Consider the following 23,718-nt stretch of genomic DNA (forward strand, 5'->3'; position numbering starts at 1 on the left):
GGACACATCCAATTTTTTGAAAGAAAACAGAGGTGTTTTTTGCAAAGTGCCTACCTGTAGATTTGGGCCTCTAGCTCAGTCGTCACCTAGGGAAACCTACCAAACCTGTGCATTTCTGAAAACTAGAGACCTAGGGGAATCCAAGATGGGGTGACTTGTGGGGCTCTGACCAGGTTCTGTTACCCAGAATCCTTTGCAAACCTCAAAAGTTGGCTAAAAAAAAACACATGTTCCTCACATTTCTGTGGCAGAAAGTTCTGGAATCTGAGAGGAGGCACAACTTTCCTTCCACCCAGCGTTCCCCCAAGTCTCCTGATAAAAATGATACCTCACTTGTCTGGGTAGGCTTAGCGCCCGCGACAGGAAATGCCCCAAAGCGCAACATGGACACATCCAATTTTTTGAAAGAAAACAGAGGTGTTTTTTGCAAAGTGCCTACCTGTAGATTTTGGCCTCTAGCTCAGCCGGCACCTAGGTAAACCTACCAAACCTGTGCATTTCTGAAAACTAGAGACCTAGGGGAATCCAAGATGGGGTGACTTGTGGGGCTCTGACCAGGTTCTGTTACCCAGAATCATTTGCAAACCTCAACATTTGGCTAAAAAAACACATGTTCCTCACATTTCTGTGTCAGAAAGTTCTGGAATGTGAGAGGAGGCACAAATTTCCTTCCACCCAGCGTTCCCCCAAGTCTCCCGATAAAAATGATACCTCACTTGTGTGGGTAGGCCTAGCGCCCGCAACAGGAAATGCCCCAAAGCACAACGTGGACACATCCCATTTTTTGACAGAAAACAGAGCTGTATTTTGCAAAGTGCCTACCTGTAGATTTTGGCCTCTCGCTCAGCCGGCACCTAGGGAAACCTACCAAACCTGTGCATTTCTGTAAACTAGAGACCTAGGGGAATCCAAGATGGGGTGACTTGTGGGGCTCTGACCAGGTTCTGTTACCCAGAATCCTTTGCAAACCTCAAAATTTGGCTAAAAAAACACATGTTCCTCACATTTCTGTGGCAGAAAGTTCTGGAATCTGAGAGGAGGCACAAATTTCCTTCCACCCAGCGTTCCCCCAAGTCTCCCGATAAAAATGATACCTCACTTGTGTGGGTAGGCCTAGCGCCCGCGACAGGAAATGCCCCAAAGCACAACGTGGACACATCCCATTTTTTGACAGAAAACAGAGCTGTATTTTGCAAAGTGCCTACCTGTAGATTTTGGCCTCTAGCTCAGCCGGCACCTAGGGAAACCTACCAAACCTGTGCATTTCTGAAAACTAGAGACCTAGGGGAATCCAAGAAGGGGTGACTTGTGGGGCTCTGACCAGGTTCTGTTACCCATAATCCGTTGCAAACCTCAATATTTGGCTAAAAAAACACATGTTCCTCACATTTCTGTGGCAGAAAGTTCTGGAATCTGAGAGGAGGCACAAATTTCCTTCCACCCAGCGTTCCCCCAAGTCTCCCGATAAAAATGATACCTCACTTGTGTGGGTAGGTCTAGCGCCCGCGACAGGAAATGCCCCCAAAGCGCAATGTGGACACATCCAATTTTTTGAAAGAAAACAGAGGTGTTTTTTGCAAAGGGCCTACCTGTGGATTTTGGCCTCTTGCTCAGCAGGCCCCAGGGGAGGGCAGAAATGCCCTAAAATAAATTTGACCCCCCACCCCCCCAAACCCCTCCTGCCCGGGAGCGACCCTTGCCTACGGGGTCGCTCCCCCTGCGTGACATTGGCGCCAAAAAACAAATCTCCGGTGCCTAAAATCAGCCAATCTGCCCCCAAGGGGGGCAGAAATGGTCTAAGTACAATTTGCCACCCAGGGCAGCGAACCTTGCCTGATGGGTCACTCCCCATCTCTAAAAAAACAAACAAACAAACAAAAAAACACACACAAAAAAATTTGCCCTGGCGCCTAGAGGTTTCTGCCCCCCCGGGGGCAGAAATGGCCTAAAATAAATTTGCCCCACCAACCCCCCCCCCCCCCCGGGAGCGACCCTTGCCTACGGGGTCGCTCCCCCTGCGTGACATTGGCGCCAAAAAACAAATCCCCGGTGCCTAGTGGTTTCTGCCCCCTTGGGGGCAGATTGACCTAAAATCGGCCAATCTGCCCCCAAGGGGGGCAGAAATGGTCTAAATACAATTTGCCCTCCAGGGCAGCGACCCTTGCCTAATGGGTCGCTCCCCACCTCTAAAAAAACAAACAAACAAAAAAAAAAACACACAAAAGAAATTGCCCTGCCGCCTAGAGGTTTCTGCCCCCCCAGGGGGGCAGAAATGGCCTAAAATAATTTCCCCCCACCAGGGAGCGACCCTTGCCTAAGGGGTCGCTCCCCTTGTGTGAAATTCAAGCAAAAAAAAAACTCCCTGGTGTCTAGTGGTTTCTGCCCCCCTTGGGGTCAGATTGGCCTCATCAAAATAGGCCAATCTGCCCCCAAGGGGGGCAGAAATGGCCTAAATATAATTGCCTAAGGGGTCGCTCCCCACCTAAAAAAAAAAAAAACATTAAAAAAAAAAAAAACTTTTTTTATCCCTGGTGCCCCCCCCCCCTGGGAGCGACCCTTGCCCAAGGGGTCACTCCCTTATGTCAATTTGTGAAGAAAAAAAAAAAATTCCCTGGTGTCTAGTGGGGTTTCAAAAGCCGGATTGCAAGCATTCTGGCTTTTGAAACCCTGGGAGAGACTTCGAAGGGAAGGTCTCCGGGCCTCTCCCAGTGATTGAAAGAGAAATGCAAAGCATTTCTCTTTCAATCGCGCTGGAAGCAGAGCTTCCAGCGCGATGGGGGAGGCCCCTGTGACAAATCAGCGCGCGCGGGTGCTGACGTCACAGGGGGGGTGGAGGGGGTCAGGGGTGGAAGGGGAAGGTCTTCCCCTTCCATCCCCGCCTTGGGGGATGGAATGGGGGGTGTACAGGGGGGGGGCACGCTAGCGCTCCCCCAAGTTCCAGTGTGCCTTGGACGAGGTGACCTCGTCCAAGGCACACAGGAACTGTAGCCTTGGACGAGGTGACCTCGTCCAAGGCACAGAACCGGGTAAACTAATATTATTATTATTAATAATAATAATAATAATAATAATAATCATTTTTTTAAATACGTTCACAGAATTGGATCCACAGAAGTTTGGAAATGTTTGATGGCCTGTGGAAAAAGCAAATCATGTAAGAACATAGTTGATTTGAAGTGTGAATGGAGAACTTCTCCTGGGCCTTAAGTTTACAATAACATGTATTCATCACATATTTAAGTTATGCTTATTGAGATGTTTGCAGATTAAATATACCTAAAACTCAACCATTAACAGTGCAAATACTTCCCTTTCCAGAAAGGATACTTTTTGTGATAGCAAATTAAGGTAAAGCAGATATACAATGAACCAAAGATAAGTTATTTTGTAGAGTAAATATTAAGTCATCCTGATGCAATCAAGCCATTATTCTAATAAATTATGCTTTTGAAGCTGATATGAGAGCATCATTGGAAGTCACAAGCTGAACTAGCTCAGACTTGTGTAAATCCCAAATCACAATAAAACTATAACAAATTGAAGTATTATCTTAATATGATGCTGCAGAGGAAGTGGAAAGTTATGAACCTTATCTCAGCTTTCCCTAGGGATGTGCAGATTTTTTTCACTGGTGACGTTCACAACCTATGGCAATTAAATTTGTCCTGGGTTTTCTCCCATAAATCCTAACTTTAGATGGTTTTCACATTCCTTTGTTTAGAACTTCACTACTTTCACAAACGTTGTGATGGTTGCAAAATTTTTAAAGTTAAAAAAACCTTTATGAAATTTGCAATGTGAACTGACCAAATGTTGAACACTGTTAATTTTCAAATTATGTCCAGTTGGGCAGCTACAACAAAGAAGGCTATGGTCACTCTATTAAACAAATAAATATGGCATTTGAGAAAAATGTATCTGCTGTGAAAAGCTTGTATTTTTTAAACCATCTTTAAAATAAATGCTGTTCATGCAAATATGTTATGGAGTGGCTTTGGGTCAGCTGTCTTCATCCATTAGTCTGTTACATTCACATTTTTCTTCCACCCATTGCAACATACTGAATTGAGAAATGGGTCAGTACACTTTAAGCATTCACTCACCTCTGTATGCATGTATTTATGTATGTTTGTATATTTATATGTATGCATGCATGCTTTTATACAGTATTTGTATAGTGTAAATCAAGCCACAAACCATCATAGCCCTTTACAGGATCAAATGCAAGGATACTGTCAAAAGCTGATAGGAAGAAAGCTTGATTTGGAGACTGATGGCACTTTGCTTGTTCACAATCTGAGCATCCATGTTAAAAAATATAAATTTCGTTGTCGGGACTGACATGCCAATATGACCTTTATATTTTTAATATACATTACTATTTCCATTTACCAATTTAATTTTTTTACCTTTTTGAGAGTTCAGCAGACCCTCATGTATTGCTACTTGCCCAGTTCCTACTGCTTGTAGTGTTTTGCATCCTGTCTGGCCACTGCTGTGGTGGCCCTCATAGAATGGGGTTTCTCCATCTTTATTATTAATAAAGCATGCCAAACTCATTCAAAGATGGCCTCCTGTGCATGTAATGTTTGAAAACGTCATCACTTTCTAACATTCTAATATGACCAGTATGTTTTCTAAATGTGGGCCATTACTGATCATTAAATAATGATAAAATGTTCCAATAGCATTCAATGATGGCTCCCTATATGAGTGCATATTGGAACAGCCATCTTTGACATTTTTTACATTTATTGTTATAATGAAGAATCAAAACCACATTATAAGATGGAAGCTGCATGTACATAAACATTTGCAAAGAGAGTAACCCTCAGGCAGCAAATTAAGGACAGACTTACTGTCTTTGCCAGAGCTCGATGATTGTGATTGTGACACTTTTTTACCTAGAGCTGGAGCAGTGAAAATAGATAACACATCATGGCTTGTTGTTTCAGGTCTCCTACAAGGATCATGGATATTCTGCACGATAGCCAACAATGGTCTTTAAATGCATCTATACTCATTTGCCCTTAACCCACCAGTATCAGAGATAAGGTAAATACATTTAGGAGTATATGTATAATTTTTTATCAGCATTATCAATATTTGAACCATATGTCTGCATGCATATCTCTTTCATGAACTAGTATTGCAGATTGTATGTTTTAAGTTCCAATTTGTTTGAATGCTTTGTGAAATATGATCAGCCTTTTTTAATTTTTGTGGTATTGGGGCAATCTCCATTTGAGGATCACATCCTGCAAATATGGAGTGAAGGAGAATTTACCTCCATGTTTGCTTTATAGTGATATATTTCTATAATATTATCATTTTTACTTACTGCACGTTGTGAGGAAATGGGATGTGTCATGGTGTGGTTGTGCGACCTCACCATGTAATACCATTACCAATCTCTTTAGGTCCCTTTGATTTAATTTGTGAAATCTTCAGCTCAATCCTGGGAAGATGTGGTTCTGAACCACAAGGCTTGCAAAAAGTGTAAAGCATTTAAATAGTACCAAAAGAACTGAAGAAGAAATAATCAAGACACCAAAGAGACATGACACCAATTTATAAAAATAGACTGTATTTTTAGAAACAACAATGAAAACAATTTACCAGAGGGTTCCAGAGATATAGAATCTACAAGGGATGATAAATCAATATATTTTCACTCAACTGCAAAGAAGCATTTGCAAATTCAACAAATTTGAAACTTAGAAACTTTTTGCACTAAAAGGTTTGGGCTAAGTGTAATGCGGTCACTTGGAATCACCTTACATGATTAACTCCAGTGGGGAGTCAGTCACAGAAATCCATAAGGTTCTCGTAAACAGCTACCTCAGCAGATCAAGCAGTCCTCAGTTAGTTCCAGGCACTTTTATCCTTTGCAGGGCAGGACCACTTCTCCTGATGTAGGGGATAAAGGCTGCTGAAGATGCTCAGATGGTGCTGTGGATGTGATGCAATAGATGGGGGGCTTACTGCAACTACTCCTCTGTCCACAAAGGGGGGTGAGGTGGTCCTGGTCACAGGGCCGACATCCCCAGAAGTCCTCTCGTGCTGGCAGAAGTTAGTTGCCACTGGACTACCAGTCGCCCAGTATCATAGTAAGGGACCAATCCCTTCATGGGTCAATATCTCGTCCTGTGGAGGTCCCAGCTGCACTTTAATGATACTTCTAGGTTCAGTGAACCCATGTGCAACTTTGTGCATTGGGTCGGGGTCCCAGGTGCTGCATGATGGCAGTTGAAGACTTTGGGCTACAAACTTGTTCCTGCAGGCTTCTCAGTTGTTGTGTCCCTGTGCTGTAAATTGGAGGCCATCCCACTGACCCTAGGAGTCTCTTGGCTGTGGCTGGGCTCTGGAGACAACATCTCCTCGAGCAGGACAGAACAGGAACAGTCCCTCCCCTTTGCTAGGCACCAGGTTCAGCAGGTGCAGTCCATGCTGGTACAGCAAGGCAGTCATTTGTCAGTCCTCATTCCAGTCCAGTCGAGGTCTGACTTCAGGGGAGTTAGGGCTACCCTGCTTATGTTGAGAAGTCACCTCCTTCAGCAGCAGGCTTCTATTGTTATTTTTTCTGGGAGTTATTGGTACGTGTCCCCAGGAAGACAGAATGCTGTCTGTAGGACAGACCCCAATTGGAAGTGTAAATGGGCCCTGGAAATCTTGGGCAACTAAAGTAGCAACTTTTAAAGTTGCACTTTGCCCACCAGTGACAATAAGTTCACTTTATCCATTAAATTAGATGTAATACACTTAGGGGGTCATTCCGACCACGGCGGGCGGCGGGCGCAGCCCACCGGGTGGAAACCGCCCAAACACCGCCCGCGGTCAAATGACCGCAGGGAGCATTCTAACTTTCCCGCTGGGCCGGCGGGCGATCTTCAAAAGATCGCCCGCCGGCCCAGCGGGAAAGCCCCAGCAAAGATGAAGCCGGCTCCGAATAGAGCCGGCGGATTTGCTGTGGAGCGACGGGTGCAGTTGCACCCGTCGCGATTTTCAGTGTCTGCTTTGCAGACACTGAAAATCTTAATGGGGCCCTGTTAGAGGGCCCCTGCAGTGCCCATGCCAGTGGCATGGGCACTGCAGGGGCCCCCAGGGGCCCCACGACACCCGTTCCCGCCAGCCTCTTCCTGGCGGTGTAAACTGCCAGGAACAGGCTGGCGGGAAGGGGGTCGGAATCCCCATGGCGGCGCTGCATGCAGCGCCGCCATGGAGGATTCCCTGGAGCAGGGGAAAACCGGCGGGAAACCGCCGGTTCCCCTTTTCTGACTGCGGCTTTACCGCCGCGGTCAGAATTGCCCCGGAAGCACCGCCAGCCTGTTGGCGGTGCTTCCTCTGCCCTCTGCCCTGGCGGTTACAAACCGCCAGGGTCAGAATGAGGGCCTTATTCTCTTAATAGCTTAGACTACCAATTTTAGTAGTCTCATTCAGTTAGCAGGGCTGTGGTGTCAGCCTTTAACTTTGCATTTGCCAATGGACCTACTAGCCTTTTTACAGTAAAAATGATATTTTAGGGTTTTTACTGCTGGACCAAGTAAAAGTACATGTTCCACCTTTTAACATACAGCACCCTGTCATAAGGCTCGTTAGGCCTACCTTAGGGGTTACTTACATATATTAAAATGGGAGGTTTGGACTTTGTCATTACCTTGATTGGCAAAGTCTGGTTAGCAGTTTAAACCTGCCTTTCAGTTTGCAGTGGAAGACTGAGAGCCATGTTTTACATTATCCCATGCTGGGTGACACGACAAGTGTGGCAGTATCTGTGGGACAGTTTAACCTACTGGCTGTGGTACCCCTGGTACCATATACTAGGACCTTACAACTTAGGCTATGCCAATTCGGAACAAGCCAATTAAACGTACCATTTTGAGGGTCAGGGCACATGCACTGAGTCCTGCTTAGTAGGGCTCAGGGCGTTTCAAAGCCACCACACCAGTACCTAGTAGTCTACATGGCGGTACAAAGTGGAGGTAAACCTGCAAAAAGCCTGTTTAGTTAAAGATGTGTTTCCTTATAAGGAAGGGTGGGCTTCTTTAGCCAACGAATGGCACAACCCAGGCAGGTTTTCAGTACAAACAGTGAACATGTAAACAGTAGCCGCTAAAATTGTTTGTATTTCACTTGACTTCATTGTTTGATGGCTTGATGCAACCTAGTCTAACTAATGTAGAAAAACACTGTTATTCCATGAAGAACTGGCATAGTTTTAGTAAACATTATAAATGTCTTTAGTGAAGCAACCAGGATAAATGTTTGCTCAGCGGATCAAAATTTTACTTTCTATAAAAATTACTTTTAAATTAAGGGCCAGATGTAGTAAAGGTTTTTCACGTCGCAAACAGCAAATTTCACTGTTTGTGACGTGCAAAACCCACATTACATGCCCAATTCCCGTTTTGCGAGTTGGTAACCTGGTTACCGACTCGCAAAATGGGACTGCGAGTCGCAGCGCGATGCTGCATTGCTTTGTGACCGCGAACGCGGTCGCAAAGCAATCACAGTTACCATCAGTGTCACACTGGTGGTAACCCATTTGCAAAAGGGAAGGGGTCCCAAGGGACCCGTTCCCCTTTGTGAATGGCCTGGAGAACATTTCTTCAGAGCAGGCAGTGGTCCAACAGACCACTGCCTGCTTTGAAAAAATGAAACTGAAACATTTCATTTTTTCATTTTGTAATGCATCTCGTTTTCCTTTAAGGAAAACGGGCTGCATCACACAAAAAAACTGCTTTATTTAAAATCAGTCACAGACATGGTGGTCTGCTGTCGCCAGCAGGCCACCATCCCTGTGAATGCTGCGAGTCACAAGGGGGTCGCAAATTGCGACCAACCTCATTAATATTAATGAGGTGGGCTTGCTTAGATATTAAATCAACTAAAATAGAGTCCTCGTTCCTTCCCACCCTCTGTGATTCTAACAGTTCCTGTTCTGAGCGGGCTATGTTATGTTCAAGATACTGAATTTCCTCCTTGTAATCCCTATTCTTCTGAGCAGAGATACTAATCAGAGTCCCCGAATAAAAGCCTTATAAGAGTCCCATACCACGTAGAGAGGCGCCTAGTGATGCTGGTCCCTTTGAAAGTTTTGGTGCAGCAAAGTGCCAGAATTCCTTCTGCCCTTGAGGCTAGACACACAGGGGACTGCTCATCCGAAATCTCAGAGTTTAAAGGCGATCACAAGGTCAGTGATGCAATCATGGTAACACAAGTTTAGTGCATCTCATTCCGTGGATTTTGATGAATGAGGTGGAGATCCAAGGGAAGTTTGTATGAAAGAAACAATAAGATGTCGATTTTGGAAGTTGGATAAATCCCTGGAGTTATGGGGAAGGTTTACAAAGATTTTGCTTTTACTTTTACGTGTAGGGGTCCTGTCTTGTGTCTGAATTTCAGGAGCAAGCCTACAGTAATATCAGAGTATGTAACATCTCATTGTTAAATCTTTGAGAACATGGCCCAAGGTGTGGCACCTAGGAAGGTTCCAAATGTAGGCAAAAAGATGACAGATTCATGAAGACAAATGAGCAAGTCTCCACTAAAGAAGAACTGGTGTACTTAAAATCCCGTCCTCCACAGAAATGTGGATGCCACCTTTGGTTGCCAAATAGCATTTCAGATTCAGAGGGAGCACAACCTCTGTCATTTTCCAGTATATTACTGCAACGGTCTAAAAAACATATGGCTCTTTCTTATAGCGCGTATCTAGTCGATGAGAATCCCAGAACTGTACAGGTAAGAGGAAGACATGTTCTATATATGTGCTGGTAAAATAACATAGCATTTCTTACAGAGGAAGGGAGACACAACATATACAGGTAAGCAGCTTCACATAGAAGGCTTTTTCAAACTTGATATGATTAGCCCTGGGGGGAGCGCGGCTACCCAGAATTCTGCAGAGTTGAAAAAACTTCAGTGGAATTCTGCGAAGCTGGAGTTCCATGCTCCACAGATTTCTCCTGAATGCGCCCATCTCGGAAGCGCTAAGCAGGGTTGGGCCTGGTCAGCCAAGCCTGACCCTGCTTAGCACTTCCGAGATGGGCACATTCAGGAGGGCAGTAAGAAGTGAAAGCTGCCGTTTGAGGCCTCTTGTGCACCGGCCTGCACACAGGGCCTATCACTGCCTACGGCCCTGGCCTGAATACATGCCAGGGCCGTAGGCAGAAAAAGCTATTGTTTCTGTCCTACTTTGTGCACCAGTGTGCACAAACCACGGCAAAACAATGAAAGAGACAAGGACTTACGAGGGGCTTCCTGGGGTCCTTCTCATCATCCGACGGTGATGACGAGTCTTCTCAAGTGGCTGCTTCCTGTGTTCCGGTGCATGCTGCAAACTGGGCTGAAGCACGCACTGGGTGATCTCTACTCCGCTAGTGGGGCCAGCAGAGTTCTTTGGATAACTCTGCGCTCCGATTGGGGCACGGAGTTCCAAAAACTCAGTTAGCTCCACCAGCAGAGCTCTCTTCACACAACACTAGATATAATTTGTGTTTTCTGTTTCTGGAATCTATCCACAAACCCGTGAACTGGCCACATTGTCTTCACACTTGTGTTCTAATCCAGCCTTCTTACAACTAAGCCTTCCACAATTTGCTCCACTCTAAGCACATAACTGTCATTGCTCTGTCTGTCATCTTCAAAGATGCACAATCTAAAATGATAGTAGAAAGGCCTCCTGAACCTGCCTTTTAATGCTGTTCATCTGGATCCCCTTTTTTGGCTATTTGGGGTAGTTCGTGCTTAGGCCTCCATACGATTTTGTCCACATAAGGCATCCATGCTAAATTTGCATCCCTTTTTTCCAACATCCTGGGGATTCTAAAGATATCCAGGGTTTGTGGATTCCTCTGTAGTCAACTGAGAAAATAGACAAAAAATAATTAAACGCTAAGTTTTTTTTGAAAAAATAGGAGAAAAGTGCTCTGGATAAAAGTATCTGGACTTGTTCATTACAAATGGCATCAACACAAGGTTTGCTGTGCTAAAGTCACCATCTTCCCAACTTTCAGGAAGATGCAGAGCTGAATGGGCATTTTTCATAGAGGTAGCCCATTTTTCATGTTTTTGTGCTTTCAACCTAGTTGAAAGCACAGTGTTTGCTAGTGAACCCCTTGGTTGATACAGGAAAGCTATATATTTCCGAAAAGTAGGCAAAAATCCAAATTCAGTAAGGGTTCATATGTGTAGATCCCTCAAGGTTATTCCACAGTATCTGTAGGAGGCTGGCCCGGTGTGTGCTGGGTACCTATGGTACTTACACGTTATCCCAGATCCAGGTATCCCTTATTAGTGTAGTGTAGTCAGTGTCTAGAAGCCAGGTCTAGAGGTAGCTGTGGATGAGCAGCCAAGGCTTATGTAGGAGACATGTAAAGCTCATGCAATACCACTGTAGTCACACAGTACTTACTCAAACAAAAGAAAACAGTCAGTGTTACAAAAAAAGGTACTTTATTTTCGTGACACAAATACCAAAAATATCAGAGAGGCTATACTCACTTAGGAGGTAAGTGATACACAAATTATATACACCATTATGCAGAAATAGGCATAAAAACAGTTATAAAACAGTGAAATAATGAAAATCACATTAGAGAGAAATGGCCCTGGGGGAGCACAAACCATATACTAAAAAAAATGGAATGTGAAAGTTGGCCTCCAACCTAGGCAAGTGTAGGGTGTAGAGGGGAACTGGGAATACTAGCAAAGCCCAAAGTTAAGTATCACAACCCACCCCAGCGATCAGGAAAGCAGGAGTAAATCACTGTATATTCCCCTGAACGCACACAGAAAAGAGAAGAAGAATAATGCAAAGCCCAGAAGAGACCACAAGACGCCAACATTGGATTCTTGAACAAGGAGACCTGTGAAAAAAGGGGATCGACTCCAAGAAGCACAGCAGAGTCCAGGAAGGGCAGGAGCCTCTACCCACCAGACTGAATGTGCAAGTAGTGAGTCGACAGTGAAGAAGGAGAGTCAGTACTGCACCCTAGAAGAAGAAGTCAAGTTCCTGGGGGATGAAGGTGATGTCCCACTCCAGAAGGAGGATTGCAGTTGGGTTTGCATCTTCAGATTTGCCAACAAGCCTTGGTATACGCAAAAGTCACGGTTAGCAGAAAGTGGATCTGCCAGGGATCAGGAAGGACCAGGTGGACTCTACCCAGGAGGCGGAGTCAGAGGGGGGCCTCAGCAACACAGAGAGCCCATAGAAGCCCAGGCAGCACCCTCAGGTGTCCCACAGGATGGGGACACAAAAGTCAAGGAAGAGGCCCATGCAGCGCTATGAAGAAGGCTCCCACACCACCGGAGAATCACTCCAGGAGCTGTGCATTGCAGGATGGAGTGCAGGGGCCAGAGCTCCAGGATGCCTGAAGATCTTGTGGAGAGGTTTCCAACAATCCTTGGCAGCTGCAAAGGACGCAGTGCCCAGGGGGTACTGTCCTGCGTGGGCAGGCAAAGGCTTACCTCCTCCCAAGTTGGACAGCTGGAAGAGAGGACTGTCGGGACCACTTCAGTCCACCAGCTGTGATGCAGGATCCCCCAGCTCAGCAAGAGAGGGGATCCATGCTCGTCATTGCAGTTGGTGCCTGCAGAAGCAGGGAAGTGACTCCTTCACCCCAAGGGAGATTCTTTCTTTCTTCTCAAACAGGCTGAAGGCCTGCAGTCCTCAGAGGATGCACGGCCGGGGAAATGTTGCAGTTGCTGGAAGGAGCTGGATATACAGGGCCATATTTATACTTTTTGACGCAAAACTGCGCTAACGCAGTTTTGCGCCAAAATAATTAGCGCTGGCTAACGCCATTCTGAAGCACCATGCGGGCACCGTATTTATTGAATGGCGTTAGCCGGCGTTAGCCGACCGGCGCTGCCTGGTGTGCGTGAAAAAAAACCACGTACACCAGGCAGCGCCGGCGTAGGGAAAAATGGCGTTTGGGCGTCCAAAAATGGGGCAAGTCAGGCTGAGGCAAAAAAATCATCTTAACCCGATTTGCGCCATTTTTTTTGGGCGCCCAGATGCCATTAACATGACTCCTGTCTTAGCAAAGACAGGAGTCATGCCCCCTTGCCCAATGTCCCCTGGGCATGGTCATTGGGCATAGTGGCATGTAGGGGGGCACAAATCAGGCCCCCCTATGCCACAATTTTTTTTTACAAAAAATACTTACCACAACTTACCTTTTCTTCCCTGGGATGGGTCCCTCCATCCTTGGGTGTCCTCCTGGGGTGGGCAAGGGTGGCAGGGGGTGTCCCTGGAGGCTTGGGAGGGCACCTCTGGGCTCATTCTGAGCCCACAGGTCCCTTAACGCCTGCCCTGACCCAGGCGCTAAAATCCGGCGCAAATGCGGGTTTTTTAGTCCCGCCCACTCCCGGGCGTCATTTTTGCCCGGGAGTATAAATACGACGCATATGCATCGCAGTAATTTTTTAAGACGGGAACGCCTACCTTGCATATCATTAACGCAAGGAAGGTGTTCACGCAAAAAAATTACGCTAACTCCATGAACTTTGGCGCTAGACGCGTCTAACGCCAAAGTATAAATATGGAGTTAGTTTTGCGTCGAATTTGCGTCGAAAAAAACTACGCAAATTCAGCGCAAACGGAGTATAAATATGCCCCACAATGTTGCAGGAGGTGTCTTTTTGCTTCTTTGTTGCAGCTTGTAGTTGTCCTGAAGCCTCCAGATGCAGTTTTTTCTGTCAGAAGTCAAAGTGGAGGGTGAATCCAAGATAGAAAAACCCAGGGACCCACTGGAGGAGCTCTGAGCACCAACCCTGTGGTGGTGATGGACAGGGGAGTGGCCACTCCTCTTCCCTTTGTCCGGTTTCACACCAGAGCAGGGACTGGAGGTCCTGAACCGGTGTACACTGGTTTAAACCAGGAGGGCACCAAATGTGCCCTTCATAGTATTGCCAGTGGTTTGGGGAGGCTACCACTCCCAAGCCTGTAACATCTATTTCCAAAGGGAGAGGGTGTAGCACCCCTCTCCCAAAGGAAATCCTTTGTTCTGCCTTCCTGTGCTTGAGCTGGACAAGCAACAGGAGGGGAGAAACCTGTCTGAGAGGTAGCAGCAGCTTGGGCTGCATGGAAATCCGCAGATGGCTGTTATGTCAATACTAGGGGTCCTCTAAGGAGCCCCCAGAGTGCATGGGATTATACAACCACTGCTTGCAAAAGCATTGGTGTAGGATTCCAACATGTTTGATACCAAACATGCCTATGTTCAGGGTTACCATTATGTAGCTGGACATAGGCATCCCTGCACTCACTCAAGTCCAGGAAAATGGGCCTGGAGTTTGTGGGGGCACCTCTGCTAGTGCCAGGATGCCCTCACACACAGGTACTTTGCACCCTGCCCTCTGGGCTAGATGGCCTGCCATAGGGGTGACTAAGTGACCGGGTGCAGTGAAAAGTGGCAGTGAAAGGGTGCTTGCACCTTTTCACGCAGGCTGCAGTGGCAGTCCTGCAGAAGCCTTTGCTTGGGCTCCCTATGGGTGGCAAAATATATGCTGCAGCCCATAGGGATCCCCTGGAACCCTAATGCCCTGGGTACGTAGGTACCATATACTAGGGACTTATAATGGGGCAATGTGCCATTTGTGGATGAAATACAGTTTTGGGAGAGCGAGCGTAATCTCTTGGGTCCTGGTTCGCAGGAGCAAAGTGAACACAGTCAAACCCACTGACATCAGGCAGACAAAAAGGGGGTAACCATGCCAAGCAAGAGGGTACATTCCTACAGTAACTAACTGTTGAAATAAAGAAAACAAGTAGGAAAAAAAGCTATTTGTGAAAATGTTATTATCTGTAACTTTTTGTCACAATGGCCAATTTACAAAAGCAATGTACCTTTGCTTTCGTTAGTCTTTTATGATTGTTGACATATATAGGGTTTATGGGTTCTCTAAGACCCATAGGTACCCAGAGCCAACAAGTGAGTTGCACTGTACAATGGTTTTTCATTGTGTACTGACCAGGGCCAATTTTTGTGGTGGCAACACCCAGTGCAACAATATTTTTGGCAACCTCCCCCCCATCATGACCTTCTCCTTGAATTCCCTCACTACAACCTAGCAAAAATGCACCTCATCTCTCCATGCCCCTCCTTAACATACATTTCACTTGTTTTAAAGTGCTGTTAAAGGCTGGCTTTAGCGAGCCACATAAAATACAGATTTGTTCTTTGCAGCAGGCACACTAACCCTCTGCACTACTTTATGGCAACTCACTACACAAAAATCTCTCTCTGTAGCAGAAACATTAATCACAAGAGTTACCTTGACATTTGTATTGCTGCCCGAAAGCTGGAAGTCTGCAGCAGGTGCTTTTGTATCGTAAGTTATTGCTAAACACTGCTTTCCCCCCCTGAGGTCAGTGCCCCCTTTAGGTCAGCGCTTAGTGGGGGCCACACCAGTTGCACCCCCCTAAAGCCGGCCCTGGTACTGAGAATAGTCCAATTCATAAGGTGAAATATTTAGACTTAAAAATAGGTATCAAGGTAACTTATGTATTTCTGAAATGGTGCGAGATATGCAGTTTAGGAGCAGTGGTTATTTGTACATCTCTGGGCATATGATTTAAAGGGTCTTTTTCAAAATGTCTTCTTTGTTGCACACTGGCTTATATTTGAATCATACCAAGTGCAGCAAACTTCAATTGGTAAGAACAAATATCCTACTATTCTATGCTCCCACATGTCTTCTGATAAAAATGGTACCTCACTTATGCAGGTAGGCCTACTGCCTGCAGCAGGAAACTGCCCAAAACGCAACATGGATACATCGCATTGTTCCACTCAAACCGGACCTGTTTTTTGCAAAGTAGGTAGCTGTTGGTCTAAGCTCAGCTGGCACCCAGGAAAACCTAGCAAACCTGCATGCCTTTTTAAACTAGACACCTAGGGGATTCCTTGATGGGGTGACTTGCATCACTCTCACCAGGTAGTTTTACCCACAATCTCTTGCAAACCTCAATCTTTGAATTAGAAAACACATTTTCCTCACATTTCTGTGATGGAAATGTTCCGGAATCTGCGGAGAGCCACAAACTTCCTCCAACCCAGCACTCCCCTAAGTCTTGTGATAAAAATGGCTCCTCATCTGTGTGGGGAGGCCTACTGCATGCAACAAGAAAGACCCAAAATGCAACATAGATACATCACATTTTTCCACTCAAACCTGACCTGTTTTTGCAAAGCGGGTAGCTGTGAATTTTGGGCCCTAACTCAGGGGCACCTAAAAAAAAACTAGCAAACCTTCACATTTTAAAAAACTATACATCTGAAAAAATCCAGAGTGAGGTGACTTGCGTGGCTCTCTCTAGGTTGTGGTACTCAGAATCCCTTGCAAACCTCAAACTTTGACTAAAAAACACATTTTCCTCACATTTTTGTGATGGGAAAGCTCTGGAATCTTTGGGGAGCCACAAACTTCCTTCCACCCAACATTCCCCTCAGTCTTCCAATAAAAATGGTACCTCACTTGTGTGGTTAGGCCTATTGCTGGCGAGAGGAAAAGGCCAAAAATGCAACATGATTACATCATACTTTCCCACTCAAAACTGACTTGTTTTTTGCCAGGTGAGTAGCTGTGGATTTTGGCCTCTAACTCAGGGGGCACCTATGGAAACCTAGCAAACCTGCACATTTTCAAAAATGAGGCAACTAGGGGAGTCTAGGGTGGTGTGCCTTGTGTAAATCCCATTAGTTTTTTTTTTTTAAAGCTTTGTGCCCCTCAGCCACAAAGCCAAGAGGGACACAATCACTTGCCCGAGGGCCACTCCCTCTATCCCTGGTGGCTAGAGGGTAGATCCCTGCCTAGGGATCGCTCTCCGGTGGCAATCCCCACTAAGGTCCCACTGGGCAGAGGTACCATTGGAAAGGGGAGATACCTTTCAAACGATACCTGTCACATTACAATCAGTGCTCAGGGGCTGAGATATGCCCCCGAGCACTGATTCAGTGAATGCGTAACAAGCCCATTGTCTTCTTTTGCTTTCACTTTTACAGCAATGATGTCAGTGCACCCTGCGCACCGATTGTCAATGCAGTAAGAAAAATCACAAAAAAAACAATCCAGGCAGATCAGGAAGCTCTAGAGGGGCCTTTACAAACCTCCCCAGTGTCAGTCAGTGGCTGACACTGGCATTTAAAAGGTTAATAGACAGAAAATGTAGTGTATTCAATTAGATATTAATCAATATAAATAAAGAAAGGATTGTTCAAACCTAATATAACCAATCTGGTTTCACTAAACTGGTCGGGTGAAAATCGACACCATCATGGACATTCCTGAGGTTCAACAGATGTAGCAGTACAGGATTTTTCAGAGTACCCCAACCAATTGAAAAGTAGAAATTAATGTTTGCGTATAATTAATTCTAACTGCCACTGATTATGTATGATCATAAATGTGATTAGCTGCGGCCTGTCCATACGGGTGGAAGGGCAACACTCCCATCTTTTTTTCCTCCCAGGCAAGAAGAGTGTGTGTAAGCCTGAACAAAGGTCAGCCTGATAGACGCTCTTCTTTTTCAGGTCAGGCAGTCAGGAGCTAAACATGCACTAAATGTGTAGGCACCTGGTAGCCTGAGCTGAACTCTGCCACACTGAGGATTTCATAGCCCTGTGGGTGTGACCACCTCAGCATGGCAAAAGCCCCTCACGGCCCTCCCCCTGTGACAAGGGAGAGTGTCACTGATAGCCTCAGACCTGGGTACTTCAGTTTTAAGCCCTGAAGTGCCCAGGGTCGAGGGTCAATCAGTGACACCTCGTCACACAGTGGGGTAGGGTCAGCATGTCTCACTGACCCCATCCCACTCAGTGATGAGTGAGGGACTGCTACCTTCCCTAACTGGCTGATGTAAGGTCAGCCAATGAGGGAAGAGAGCAATCCCAACCCTCTAGAACCTCTGAGGCTTCCCTTCCCGGGAGCTGCAGTGAAGGTACGTTAAATATTTTTTGATGTTTGGGCAGTGTGTGTATGTATCTATATATGCATGTATGTGTATTTGTGAGTGAGTGTTGTGAATTTGTTCGTGTTTGAATGCATCAGTGTGAATGTGTGTATGTGTGTATGTGTGACACCTCTCCCCAGTCCTTGGTAAAACTACTAGCTGCCACTGAAAGTTATTTGTCCAGAATTCAGCAATTTTTACCAAGTAACAAATAAATGATTGAAATTTAGGCTTCCTTGTTCCAATGCATTGAAATGTCATGGCTGTCATCTCCTTATCTAAGTTTAATCAGGTATAAACACCAAAACAAAATAAGAAGCTGTAATTGAGCTATAAAATAGTGTTTTCCCAAACTTTTTACTTTTACGCATGAGCACACTGGACAATCATACATGAACATGTAAAATAAAAGCAGGCTAGAGTGGTTCTCTGTGGTCTGGATGTATATACAACAGGTAGCCCCTCCTTTTACAACTATGACTACTGCCATATAACTGTAATGTTGAGGGATTATGGTGCTGGTAAAGACAGATTACAGTGCTAAAGCAGACCTTTTATCTGTCACCTGCCAGGAAGAGTTATCGACTGACCTCCTTTTTATTTTTAAACTTATTCGCCAGTACCCTCCTACCAGCCTCTTTACTCCATTTATGTGGTGCTTGAGTGTGCTTGTGTATGTGTAATTGTGGTGCATAGTGATTCAGAATTATTTTGCTTCTGGCTGTGACTACATGGGACTCCATTTAATTTCCTGAACCAAAGTGGTGTCCAAGGTGGAAGCTGGGGAAAGTTCAAGATGGAAATGTGAATTGCTAGGCTCCTCATATTCATTACTGAAGTCCTTTTTATTGGACCAGCCTCTAATAAGTGGAGGAATGGGAAAGAAGAAGTCCCTTTGAGGAATAGGGGATTTCCCCTGCCCTTTGCTGTTCTGTTGCTACATGTAAGGACTCCCACATTCCTCTAACAGGTAATAGCTAGTTAAGTGGGACTGCAGCTACCTCTTTTCTGTCCTTGTCTTTGGTTTTCCCATTCAGGAGACTCCAACCTTCACCCATCTATCGACTAACAGCTGAAGACAGAGAATGTGGTTGGCAACATCTGGTAGGTATAGGGAAAAAACAGGAACTTCCCAAAAATGTTTCAGTGCCGGATTCCTGAAATACACAAACTTTCTCTGCAACCCTTGTATAATGATGAAAAAGAAATTACCAGCCAATGTGTCAAGATTTCTCTGTCAGAATCCAGGGCCTATAGTAGTGGCAGTGTTTGGGACATTGCCTGCCAATTTCCATTTGACACGTTGGGTATCAGAAATCTAGAAAGTTCCGCAACACAGTAGAAGCTGCAGTGGTCCTGCCTAGAAGGAGAGAGGTGACTGACTCCTCAGGAGGAGCCTTGAGGACTCCTAGAAGGATGAAAAGTGCTTAGAGGGGAAGGACTTTGAAGTAACTGAAACAGGAGAAACTGAAGTTTCTCTCTGGATCTCGAGGAAGGACTTCTATTGTTCAGCTAGAGGGTGATGCCTAGAAGACACAGGTACTTCTGCATCGTGATGAACTGTGGGAGCCTACCACAGTAGGGCGCTCAAGGAAACCACATACATGCTTCACAGGTTTTTCCCCAAAGAATCTCAGTGCCAGAGAAAGTGCTGCGTCAAGAAGGAAGCTGTCCCCTGGTGTCAGAGAAGACATTGATTGATGGCTTGCAAATCCTAAGGTGCAAAACATTTTTTTTGCGTGGGAGACTTGTATCTGAGCCTGGGTAAGATCAAATGAAAGAGAATCACCAGACCTCAAGCAGGGAAACATGAGCACGCCATCTCCATTACCAGTTCTTGCACTATTGATACTCACCTGACCAGGTGTGCAAACATTATATTCATCACAGTAACATCTGTTGGGACCAAGGTATAGTCAAGGGGATCCCTGCTCATTCTGCCCTGTGAGGGCACACATCACCTACAGCAGCAAAGTCTACGTCATCCGCCAGCACCTGCAGACTTTGCCTGCACCACTGTGACAACTAAAAGGAGAGAAAAACACCATGCAAGTGTAACACTGAGAGAGGGGGAACAATCAGTTTGGGGGCTAAGTATTCACAACTCTTGGACTGGAATCAACAAGATCTGCATCTGCTCCCTGGGAATATTACCCAAACAATTCCTAGGAAAGTGCCAGTTTCTACATCACACCGAACTACCACATGACCCCTGTCCTAGAGGAGGAGTCTAGACTGTCTCTCAAGTCACTTTAATTACTTAAGATATTAGTTTACAGTTGAAATGCACTGTGATGGTTATACAAATTATGTTATAAAAACATTGTTGTGTGCCAGACATAACATACTTTTACTTTAATAAGAAGGAGCACTGGCCGGCCATTGATTTATTGATTTATACTGGATGTTCTACTGAGTTTTCTACTGTGTGCTGAGTTGTCTACTGAGTGCCAGGGGGGCTCCTTTGCAATGGCGAAGGAGCATCGCCCCTCTGGCTAAGCCAGGAGCAATAAAATGATATATCATTATTGTTTTATTTTTCAACTCTTGGCTCAACCAGCAGCATGTGAAGGTAGGAGTAGGGCTGAGCCACGGGAAGGGGGAGAAGGGAGGGGGAGTGGACATCTAAGTGCGCATGTGTGTTTGGACGGCCGTCTCAGGCCGGCCAAACACACATGTGCACTTAGGTTTCTCAAACCCTGCTGTGCTACACAGCTGGGTTGGAGAAACTGCACAGGCTCCGGTACACTGTATGAGCAGCAGAACAAGCTGCTCAGACCAATCCTGACACTGCTCTCATGATAGGTTTAGCATGATAGCAGTGCAAGGAGTTGTGGGGCCTGTGCTGGTGTCCCAACGAATGCTGGGACACCAGAAGAAGAGCAGAGGAGAGAGATGGCGGTGACTGGAACAGGTACGTGTTTAAAAAAAAATATATTTTATCACATCTTTTGTTGATCTCATTTGCACTGCCATTTCGTCGACCTAGTCAGCCTTGCCACCATTAACCCCCACATTTCTAATGGTATTAAGGAAAGGAATCCTTGTAATGGATTTGAGATTAAAGATTAGGGTGACTGTTGGGGCTAGTGTTTCATTACGAGTTAGGGTTATGTTAGGATAAGGGTTAAGCTTACCGTGGAACATCCATCTAACTGCATATAAGTAACCCTTTATCAAAATTTTTAAAGTTGAAAATGATAGAAAAACCAATTTTCAGACTGATTACTGTACAGGGTACCCTGGCAGGTGATAGTGGCTTTACAAATACACATAACATACTGAAGAGACAATTAAAAAAATACATATATGAATCTGAAAAATACCACATTGATTACTTTTATGTGGCATTTCCTGTTGTTGGTTGGCTTACCAGGCTCTGCAGCCTATAACAGAATGCCCAACCAAAACCCATTCCACACTCTAATCCCAAAATGACTCCAACAACTGAGAGACATTTTACAATTCTTGTGTTTTTAATAGCAAATTGATATTAATCACGTTTGCAGCTTACTACATAAATGTATTACTGTGTATAAAGGAGGGTGTGGATAATTCATCAGAGATGCACCTACAGATATTCATTGAGCTGTTGGACCATGCCAAATATTCGGGGCTATCCACGTATGAAAAAATATAAATATAATAATTTTAAATAGGAATCATTTACATCATATGGACTATCCTGAATATCAAGTGCCATTGCTAGCCTTCAGGACCAGCACTGATCATCTTTGAATTCTAAATGCAGTACTTGTTCACCTGTCATTAACATCGATAGGGTGAGTGGGAATAACTACTCAAACTGTGCTGTTGTTGACTACTCTGCGCACATCACTGTATGTTTAACACCAATTCTTAAAGTCGGAAATTTACAACAGTGAAATATCTTCTAGGCACTTCACGGAGTAATTAATTTGTGATTGTATATTCTCTCTTTGAAAACAAAACATGACCTTACGCTCATGAAACAGGGGCTTTTCTTCAAGGGAGTGCATCTTAAGTCAGCAAATGGCTTTGCGAAAGGGGCTGTCTGCTAGCATATCTGGATTGTATTTGCAGTCAGAAATGCAATCCTTAATTAAAAAAATAAACTTGTCCCTTTTCATCCCTTTCCTTCAACGTACATTTTATAGGCTGGGTCTGATGCTGAGATTCCACTACCATCAGCTCACTGCACTGCCGAGGAGCTACAGTGCCGAAGCAGGATTTTTTAAACAAATAATCTTTCTAAATTGAACAAGGAATTCCATCTCCAAGGAGCGAAGCCTTTGTACATCATGGGGGTCATTATGACCTCGGCGGTGAGTGGTAATGTTGCAGCAGTACCGCCAACAGGCTGGCAGTACATACTGCCACATTATGAGAATGGCGGGTTTGCTGCAGCACACCCGCCACTTCTCCACTCATACTGCCATGGCAGTAGCAATCTCCAGCCCGGCGGCCGCTATAGTACAGCCGGTGGCATTTTGAGACAGCCTACCACCATGGTTTTCACGAAAACCATGGCAGTATGCCCTACCGGTGACAGGGAATTCCTTCCCTGTCACTGGTAGGCGGCTCACCTACCCCCCAACAGTCCCCAGATGTCCCCCACCCCACCTCCATCCACATTCCCCCCTTCTGATCCCCTCACCCCCCCCATACACGCACACACCCGCAGGTACAGACCACGCATACACCCACTCACTCACACTGACATACACGCATTCATACATGCATAACGCATACATCCAGTCATGCCCGCGCACATTTGTACACACATTCACACTGTCATGCAGACACACACTCGCATTACCAGTTTTACATGCATTCATGCACATGCATACACTCACGAAGACAACACTACACACACAGACGCATTCATGCACACACGCACACATTCATTGCACACAACTCCACACACACACAACAACCCCCACCAGCCTCCCCTGTCGGAAACCCAACTTACCTTCTTCCAGGTGGTCTTCTGGCAGGGAATGGGAAGGGGCGCTGCTACTGCCAGCAGCACCTGCCAGCAAAACACCGCCAGGCCGTATCACAGGTGATGATACAGCTGGTGGCGGTCTACTGGCGTGGCATTGCTGGTTGTAGTAGCACCACCTTACCACCATCCGCCACTGTGATCACTGATGGATTTCCTCATTTCTTGTGGCAGGAGTCTGGCAGCAAACATAGTATGGCGGACAGATGGGAGCCGCGGTGATGGTCTTTTGGTGGCCGTCACTGAGGCGGTAGGTGTTTTTTACCTCCAATGACATAACTAGGGCCTATGTGTTGAAATATGAAAACTATTTTTATTTGTACCATTTTGTTAAATTAAAAACAAAGTTTGTGAACTGATTTTAACATTAAACAATTTGAAGAACAGAGATAAACACTTGAAAACATACTTATGATAAAATGTCCTGCTCAGTAAATAGCAACCAATTGATCGCAGCATTTTGATATATGGAATATTCTAAATGTAAAATGAGTTTGGTTTATTTTTCAGAGCTAAAAATAAACACAATATTATGGAGACTTCTGTTAAAGTAGCCTTGAAAGACAAGGTCCTCTCTGCCAGGAAAGAAAAAAATATCACGAATAAGTATGGCTTATAACACCTAGAATCAAACAATCACAAAAGCAATTGACTTATCTCCATAACAATACAGGGAATTGACATTACTCAGCTCCATAAAAATACAGGGAATTGACATTACTCAGCTATGATTCATTAAAGCAACCTGCAAAAAATAAACAACAGTTCAGTAATA

At 45.3% G+C, this 23,718-nt stretch overlaps 1 long non-coding RNA gene across 4 annotated transcripts in view; it reads left to right on the forward strand.

The window, feature by feature from the left end:
• The first annotated feature begins 2,879 nt into the window (after positions 1-2,879).
• Positions 2,880-23,718, forward strand: part of LOC138285290 (uncharacterized) — a 222,877-nt gene continuing 202,038 nt past the window's right edge. The window contains exons 1-2 of one of the 4 annotated variants that reach the window (XR_011201562.1): positions 2,880-2,942; positions 3,015-5,055. This is a non-coding gene — a long non-coding RNA (uncharacterized lncRNA). Of the gene's footprint in view, positions 5,056-23,718 lie in introns of all 4 variants that reach the window. The other 3 variants (XR_011201564.1, XR_011201561.1, XR_011201563.1) reach the window with 3 other exon arrangements.

Source organism: Pleurodeles waltl, chromosome 3_1, assembly GCF_031143425.1.
Source record: "Pleurodeles waltl isolate 20211129_DDA chromosome 3_1, aPleWal1.hap1.20221129, whole genome shotgun sequence".
NCBI lineage: Eukaryota > Metazoa > Chordata > Amphibia > Caudata > Salamandridae > Pleurodeles > Pleurodeles waltl.